Consider the following 9,565-nt stretch of genomic DNA (forward strand, 5'->3'; position numbering starts at 1 on the left):
CTCAACACGCTATCCAACCTTGGCTTCATAGTCTCCGTCCTCTCCTGGTTCTCCTCTTATCTCTCTGACCATTCATTCTCAGTTTCTTTTGCAGGCTCCTCCTCCCCCTCCCATCCCCTTACTGTAGGGGTTCCTCAAGGTTCAGTTCTTGGTCCCCTTCTGTTCTCGATCTACACTCACTCCCTTGGTGACCTCATTCACTCCCACGGCTTCAACTATCATCTCTACGCTGATGACAACCAAACCTACATTTCTGCCCCTGCTCTCTTTCCCTCTCTCCAGGCTCGCATCTCGTCCTGCCTTCAGGACATCTCCATCTGGATGTCTGCCCGCCACCTAAAACTCAACATGTCCAAGACTGAACTGCTTGTCTTCCCTCCCAAACCCTACCCTCTCCCTGACTTTCCCATCACTGTTGATGGCACTACCATCCTTCCCGTCTCACAAGCCCGCAACCTTGGTGTCATCCTCGACTCCACTATCTCGTTCACCCCTCACATCCAAGCCGACACCAAAACCTGCCAGTCTCAGCTCCGCAACATTGCCAAGATCCGCCCTTTCCTCTCCATCCAAACTGCTACCCTGCTCGTTCAAGCTCTCATCCTATCCTGTCTGGATTACTGTATCAGCCTCCTCTCCGATCTCCCATCCTCATGTCTCTCCCCACTTCAATCCATACTTCACGCTGCTGCCCAGATTGTCTTTGTGCAGAAATGCTCTGGGCATGTTACTCCCCTCCTCAAAAATCTCCAGTGGCTGCCAATCAACCTACGCATCAGGTAAAAACTCCTCACCATCGGCTTCAAGGCTCTCCATCACCTCGCCCCCTCCTACCTCACCTTCCTTCTCTCCTTCTACAGCCCAGCCTGCACCCTACGCTCCTCTGCTGCTAATCTCCTCACCGTGCCTCGTTCTCGCCTGTCCCGCCATCTTCCCCCTGCCCACGTCATCCCCCTGGCCTGGAATGCCCTCCCTCTGCCCATCCGCGAAGCTAGCTCTCTTCCTCTCTTCAAGGCCCTACTGAGAGCTCACCTCCTCCAGGAGGCCTTCCCAGACTGAGCCCCCTCCTTCCTCTCCCCCTCGTCCCCCTCTCCATCCCCCTGTCTTACCTCCTTCCCTTCCCCACAGCACCTGTATATATGTATATATGTTTGTACATATTTATTACTCTATTTATTTATTTTACTTGTACATATCTATTCTATTTATTTTATTTTGTTAATATGTTTGGTTCTGTTCTCTGTCTCCCCCTTCTAGACTGTGAGCCCACTGTTTGGTAGGGACTGTCTCTATATGTTTCCAACTTGTACTTCCCAAGCGCTTAGTACAGTGTTCTGCACACAGTAAGAACTCAATAAATGCTGTTGACTGATCCCCCTTCTAGACTGTGAGCCCATTGTTGGGTAGAGAGCATCTCTATACGTTGCCAACTTCTAATCCCAAGCACTTAGTACAGTGCTCTGCATACAGTAAGTACTCAATAAATTCGATTGAATGAAGGAATGAATGAATTCATTATGGATGAATATTGATGAATTTGTATCTATTTTTTCACCCATTAGACTGGAAGTTCCAGAGGGCAGAAATTAAATCTTGGACAACTTCTGTATATTCCCCAGCCATCTATTGCAGTTTACCCAGTAGATGCCCAGTAGTCAGTACAAACCATTTTGGAGCACCATTTTACCTATATGTTACTTTATATGTTCAGCTTTTCCTCAAGTCACTAGACTTTTGAAAACACTCTCAAATATTCATTTTTGTTCATAACATAAACTAAGACAAATTGAAACTAGGAGAAGAAAGAGATTATAAATGGTTAGATATATGGTGACTATGAAAACTGCAGCAGTAGATTCATTATTTTCAAAAGGTCATTTTAAAATGATAATGTTGATTGAAAGGAAGCCCTTTAGGACAATAGGAAAAATAATAGGTTATTAAGTTACAATATTTCTTTCTGTTTTTCTTTTCAGCAGTGAACACCTTGAGTCATCTACAGTTTATAAAAATGCAATCATAAAAAATAACATGCTTAAGACCACTAGCTTCTTGAATCACTGATCCATGCAATTGCTGTCAAACTGAAAGATACAAAGCTTTAGTTGACATTAGGTTCTTGTCCTACTAAACTGCAGATTGCATATTGTTTTTTATGCATTTTATTTGCAAGATAGTGGCATTTCAAAGATGGACAAATTCTTATTTACCTGATCTAAATTGATCAATGGCAAAGTTCTTTCTTTTATTTAAAGGATTACATCACCAGGGATTTTTATTATTTATCTGCACTTTATTCATAATGCCACTATGGGATTTTTCTTCCTGAGTATTCATTTTAGAGCTATTTGTGTAGTTTACAAAAACAGCATTTGTACTTTCTCAGTTTATGGCTCCTCTCTTCCAGGTGTTTTTCTGGGTCTCCTTATTCATTCCCCATATTGCCTCTTCCTATTACAACAGAGAAGCTGAAAGATGGGGAGAAATTAAACTGCATCACAACAAGCTGTAATCTTTTTGTGGGCAGGGAATTCATCTTTTTATTGTTATATTGTACTCTCCCAAGCACTTAGTTCAGTATTCTGCACACAGTAAGCATTCAGTAAATATGACTGAGTGACTGACTGATGTGACAAGCTACTGCACTTTCTGATTGAATCTTGAAAGACTCAGGGGCTTCGGGAATTATTCAGGAGGCAATCTTACATGTTAATGGTCTGTTCTGCTCTGACGTGCTCTGGTTGCATCATTTGGATATAACATATTGAAGAATTTGGGAATGTTCTTCCCATAAGATGAATTTGTTCTGGTATGATGTGGTCCACAAGTTGGTACCAAATGATTTCTTGTAGGAAGAAATAGCCTTGTACATGGATGTTATTTTTTGATTGAAGCCTGATGCTGCTACACTTCACGGTTTCCTCCTCAGTCTTACTATACTGAACCATACAATACATTATGTTTCTTTGTATTTTTTCAACTTTCCATATTTACTAAAGCATTTTAACAGTGATGGATATAACAAAACTTTAGGAATCTATCGAAAAATGTCCATGATGATGGTATCTCTGAACTATCTACATCCAACACACATAATTTCCATTGAATCAATGGTTATTACAATATGATTTTTCCCATAACACAAGATTTTTCTGTTTTATGAGACCCATATGCATTCCCATGTTCTGACAGCTCAGAACTGACCTTCATCAATTCAACAGTGGTAAATCCTATATGTTGCCAACTTGTACTTCCCAAGCGCTTAGTAAAGTGCTCTGCACACAGTAAGTGCTCAATAAATACGATTGATTTATTTATTGATTGATTGATTGGTAAATCCTGTCCCAAAGGTTTTGTTATGTGGGCACAGAAGCCATTTGCTTCTTTCCTTCCTTCTTTGTGCCCTGCAGGTCCTCTTTATGGGGTTCTGTTCAGGTCCCATCAATAAGGCTGGGGAGATAAACCTGGAAATACTGCTACCCCACCCAGTTTCAAACTAGCGATTGTGCATTCTCCGTGTTATGAGTGTAAGATATCAAACTTAGGATTTAAGCAGATGCAGCCTCAGGGTGCCAGTGGCTGCTGGTGCAGATGATTTTGGCTGGGAGCCTTCACTCACACTTGGTCAGTCTACCTGCAAAATCTGTGTGCAGTGCATAGCAGCCTCACCTGCTCCCACTGATTCCACTTGTTTATCAATGGAGTCAACTTTGCAATGTTCATCTTAAATAGATATTTTTTGGGGGGGCTTGATTGTGCATTACCAAATATTCCAGAAAAAGTGCCACCACAGTACAGTTTAAGTTCAATATGAGGTTGGAAATTTGCGGTAGTGTGACCAAATAATATTTCACTGGAACAGATTGTGATATAAACACCAGTGACAACTTACAAGCCCCCTGTTAGGCTAATCTTTTCCAATCATTTTACTGTTGAAGGTGGAACTAATAGTTGGCAGCCAGGAGTTTAGGCAGAATGGTAGTGGACCCATTCAAATAAAGACTCTAGGTATTGAGATTCTTTAATGTACAGTGTACAAAGTCTGTATTAGTTCTTACAGCAATCTACTCAGAAATAGGTGTAGGAAGAGTAAGTGCTTGGGAAATATGGAATAACAAGAAATGACACATTCCCTGCCCACAGAATGTTTACAATTTAATAGGGGAGACAGACACAAACATATTTACAGTAGAGTAATCAAATTAAATAATCAAGTGCAGAACTAAATAAATGTATATACATAAGCTCTGGGCATAAGTATGTACATAAAAGCCAGAGATAACTGATGGGCTTTTATAACTTGGTGTCCCAAGAATTAATCAGTGGTAGCTTTTTGAGAAGGATGGATTTCAGGAGGGCCTTAAATTTGGACAGCCTATATTATGTTGCATAATAATAATAGTAGTAATTATAGAATTTGTTAGGCACTGACTATGTGCCAAGTGGGCGGCCCAGTTTCATTTGAGGAAGGAGATGGTGGTGTGCTTTGTTTTAGCTATGGTAAAGAACTATGCCTGCGCATCAAGCAAAAACTCCTCACTCTCAGCTTCAAGGTTGTCCATCACCTCGCCCCCTCCTACCTCACCTTCCTTCTCCCCTTCTGCAACCCAGCCCGCACCCTCCGCTCCTCTGCCACTAATCTCCTCACCGTGCCTCGTTCTCGCCTGTCCCACCATCGACCCCTGGCCTGGAATGCCCTCCCTCCGCAAATCCTCCAAGCTAGCTCTCTCCCCCTCTTCAAAGCCCTACTGAGAGCTCACCTCCTCCAGGAGGCCTTCTCAGACTGAGCTCCCCTTTTCCTCTCCTCCTCCCCATCCCCCCCCCCACCTCCTTTCCCCTCCCCAAAGCACCTGTAGCTCATGTTTGTACAGTTTTATTGCTCTATTTTACTTGTACATATTTACTATTCTATTTATTTTGTTAATGATGTGCTTTTAGCTTTCATTCTATTTATTCTAACGATTTGACACCTGTGCGTATGTTTTGTTTTGTTGTCTGTTTTCCCCTTCTAGACTGTGAGCCCATTTTTAGGTAGGGACCGTCTCTATATGTCACCGACTTGTACTTCCCAAACGCTTAGTACAGTGCTCTGCATACAGTGAGCGCTCAATAAATACGATTGAATGAATGAATGAATGCCAAGCACTGTTCTAAGCCCTGACATAGATACAAGGTAATCAGGTTTTCCCATGTGGGGCTCTCAGTTTAATCCCCATTTTACATATGAGGTAACCAAGGCACAGAGAAGTGAAGTGGCATGCCCAAGGTCACACAGCAGACAAGTGGTGGCACAGGGATTCGAACCCACATCCTCTGACTCCCAAGCCTGGGCTCTTGCCACTAGTCCATAAGGCTCACAGTCTAAGCAGGAGATAAGAACAAGAATTGAATTCCCATTTTGTAGATGAGGGAACTGGGCACAGAGAAGTTAAATGACATGTCCAAGGTCACCCAGCAGACAGGTGGCAGAGGCAGATTAGAATCCAGATGCTTGGACTCTCAGGCCTTTGCTCTTAATTTATTTATTCTCTTACCCCAATCACCAGTCAGTTCATAGTATTTTTGATTACCACTGTGTTCAGAGCAGTGTGCTAAACACTTGGGACTTGCCGAAGGACACACAGCAAACAAGTGGCAGAGCCGGGATTAGAATCATTGTTCTCTGACTCCCAAGCCTGTGCTCTTTCCACTAAGCCGTGTTGCTGCATCTGTGGAGATAAGGAGTTGTAAGCCTGGAACAACATGAGAGAAGGACAGAGGCAGAAGACTTGAGAGCAAGATACAGTTAGGTTACCTTGGGAAGAATGAAGACAGTGAGTTGTGGAATGGCAGATGAGGAGAGACATATACATCTCTGGTACTTCCCCCTACTTGTAATTTATTTTAGTGTCTGTCTCTCCCTCTAGTTTGTAAGCCCCTTGACATCTACTAACTCTTCCATGCTCTGCACTGTGTTCAATAAATACTTCATTAATGAATGATGGAGTGAGTTTGTGGAGATCCTTGAAGTCAACTGTGAAATATTTTTGTTTGATGAGGAGAGACATGGGAAATCAGTGGAGGGCTCTGAGGAATGGAGAGTTGTTAGGTGGTTGACTTTAAGAAGATGATACATGCAGCATTGTGTAGTACATATTGGAGTGGGGAGAGCAGAAGCAGTAAAACAGCAAGGAGATCACTACAATAGTCTAGCCATGATAAGACCAGAGCTTGTAATTACCAGAGCTTGTAATATAGCTACACTGACACAGCCCTTTCCTGGTTCTTCTATTGCTATGGCTGCTCCTTCACCAGTTCCTTCTTTGCCTTCCATTGTCTAACTGTGGGAGTCTCTTATGGTTCAGTTATTGGTCCCCTTCTATTATCCATTTAATGCCACTGCCTTGGAGAATACATTCACTCCAATAGCTTCATCTACTATCTCTGTGTATGATTCCAAACTCTACCTTTCCATCTCTGATCCCTCTCCTTCTCTGCAGTCCTCCATTTCCTCCTAACTTCAGGATATCTCTCCTTGGATGGCCCACTGACACCTCAAAATTAAAATTTACAAAACAGGATTCCATTACTTCCCAGCCTAACCCTGTGATATCTCAAACTTTCTCATCACTGTTAGATAACAACACTAACCTCCCCATTTCACAAGCCCACTAGTGTCCTCAGCATTATCCTCAACTCATATCTCTCATTCAACCCACATATTCAATCTGTCACCAAATCCTATTGGTTCTACCTTCACAGCATCTCTCAGATCTGCCCTTTCCTCTCCATTCAAATAGTTACCATGCAGATCCAAGCACTTATCGTATCCTGCCTTGATTATTGCATCAGTCTCATCACTTTACTCCTGCTTCCTGTCTCTCCCTACTTCAGCCATACTTCACTCTGCTGCCTCAGATCATTTTTCTGAAAAACAATTCAGTCCACAGCTTCCAATACTATAATGACTGCAGTGACCATCCGTTCACCTCCTCATAAAACAGAAACTCTTACCATCAATCAGCTCTCCCCCTCCTACCATTCCACACTGATCTCTTACTACATCCTAGCCCCCAGACTTGGCTCTTCTAATGCCAGCCTACTCACTATACTTTGATCTTGCCTATCTCACAGCTGACCCCTTGTCCACATCCTCCCTCCCTCTGATCTGGAACTCCCTCAACCTATATACCTAAGAGATCAACACTCTCTCCAGCTTCACAGTTTTCTTGGTAAAAATATGGAAGTGGTTGACCACTGCCTTCTTCCGTGCAGTAAAATTGAGTCTCCACCCTCAACTCTCTCCCATGCCGCTGCTGCCCAGCACAGGTGAGTTTTGACTTATAGCAGATTGCCTTCCACTCAATAGCCACTGCCCAAGCTAGGAATGGAATGGGTATGACTCTGCTTGACTCTCCTTCCTGAAGCCGAGACTGGTAGTGTACTGAAAACTCTCCAGGTGTGATCCTGAGAGGGGCCATTCCCCTAACTATAATTTATTTTAACATCTATCTCCCCTCTGACTGTAAGCCCCTTCTGGGCAGGGATCATGTCTATCAACCCTATTGAATTATGTTTTCCCCTTTGTGTAATATATTGCTCTACATATAAGTGCTCAATAAATACCATTGATTGAGCAATAAATTATTGAGTATTTTCTGTGTGCAGAGCACTGTACTAATCTCTTGGAAGAACAAAAGGACTTGTAGATAGTATCTCTGCCCACAGGGAGCTCAAGAGATAGAAAAAACCTAAAAGAACACCAAGAGCTGCAAACAACAAATACAACTTCTTTGTAAAAGATTATCTTTTTTGTAAGATTACCCATTGTGGTTAATACTGTTTGTCCTGCATTGAACTCCTTAGCCACACACAAATCCTAAGGTGAGTTTCATTATTGGCATTGTCTATAGTTGAGTATATAGTTGATGCTGTTTCATGATAGAGAAACAGAGCTTGCCAAATCTTTGTCAGCTTTTGGAAGACAGAGAATACTCTTCGTCTATAATACACTTTATTTCCATTCTTTCTGGTAAGCATTATTCACTAATTTGGGTTAGAAGAGTTTTAGGTAGAGTTCAGTTGTTTATACAAGAAACAACCACAATTATAGTGAAGCAAAACTCATTCCAGAATTCCTCTGTAACTATGGCAACCCAAATTAAATGAGTTCTATTAGAAATACAAAAAAGAATTCCAGTAGGAGCGGGTAAATATTATCTATCATTGATTTATGATGGTTCCAGTGCTTGAAAAGTGGTTAATATATTTCTGTCATGAAGCGCATTTGTTTGAGCTTCTTATTGATAGAGCTTTTGACTATTTAAATAGTGTCAGCTAGAGATCATAAATTTTGACATCTATTTTCAGCCACTTTGCCTTGATTACAAAGCATCTCTCAGATTTTCCATTATTCTCTCACGGGGTTAAGGAGAACGGTCCTCTGTATCTGGGTCATATCTAATTGCATTGGTCCAAAGGTTGTCATCCTTGAAGGCTATCAGTGTAAGCAATTCCTTTTCTTTCATTTGCATTGTAAAGTAAAAATACGTTTGGTTCCCCTATTTTATTTAATATATAAATGGATAAAACATGTAATTGTCAAGGGCTTGCTATGCTTGGAGAATTAAACTTCTGTTAAATGGAAGGAGCCCGGGATTTGGAGCCAGACGTCATGGGTTTGAATCCCGGCTCCGCCACATGTCTGCTGTATGACCTTGGGCAAGTTACTTCACTTCTCTGAGCCTCAGTTACCTGATCTGTAAAATGGGGATTACGACTGTGAGCCCCACGTGGGACAACCTGATCACCTTGTATCCCCCCCAGTGCTTAGAACAGTGCTCTGCACATAGTAAGCGCTTAACAAATGCCATTATTATTATTATTATTACTCCAAGTAGACTAATTCAAAATTTGATTAAAACAAAAGTTTTTTGGATACAACAGAAACAATGATGTACAAGAAATTTAGGTTTCTTCATGGTTTTCAGCATTTGGGGTGCAGGCCTGTATGTTGTTCAATGGTTTAAGCCTATTCTATGCATATCTACCTCTATCCTTTCTCTCAAATTAACTCAATGTCTTAAATCTTGATTAAAGCAAACAGGGAATCATTCATCCTTACTAAATGTCTACAGTTTTTATGCAAGTGAAGTCTCAAAATGGTCAATCTAAAGGGGTTGAGTCAGAAGAGAAATGTTATATTGTACTCTCCCAATTGCTTAGTACAGTGCTCTGCACACAGTAGGCACTCAATACGATCGAATGAATAATACAAAATGAATTAATGAGTTCTCAAGAAACCCCAAAATGATGAAACTACAAAACACAATGAAATAGTTACCTGATAGTAACTATTACTTTGATAGTAATAAAGTAAATATGTACCATAATGAAATATTTAGATTTTGACTGTTCTAATGTACATATGTAAATTTAGTACCTAATGTTTAAAGTGTTATATCTTTCATATCCTATTCGCAAAAGGCTGCTTGTAAGTAGAAGCAGCATGGCTCAATGGAAAGAGCATGAGCTAGGGAGTCAGAGGTCATGGGTTCAAATCCCAGCTCTGCCAATTGTCAGCTGT

General features: G+C 41.5%; 1 non-coding gene across 1 annotated transcript; it reads right to left on the reverse strand.

Moving 5' to 3' along the window:
- Positions 1-7,318: 7,318 nt before the first annotated feature.
- LOC119924518 lies at positions 7,319-7,456 on the reverse strand. The gene has a single exon (XR_005449229.1). It is a non-coding gene; the product is annotated as a small nucleolar RNA SNORA7 (small nucleolar RNA).
- Between the last annotated feature and the right edge of the window lie 2,109 nt (positions 7,457-9,565).

Source organism: Tachyglossus aculeatus, chromosome 2 (assembly GCF_015852505.1).
Source record: "Tachyglossus aculeatus isolate mTacAcu1 chromosome 2, mTacAcu1.pri, whole genome shotgun sequence".
Taxonomy (NCBI): Eukaryota; Metazoa; Chordata; class Mammalia; order Monotremata; family Tachyglossidae; genus Tachyglossus; species Tachyglossus aculeatus.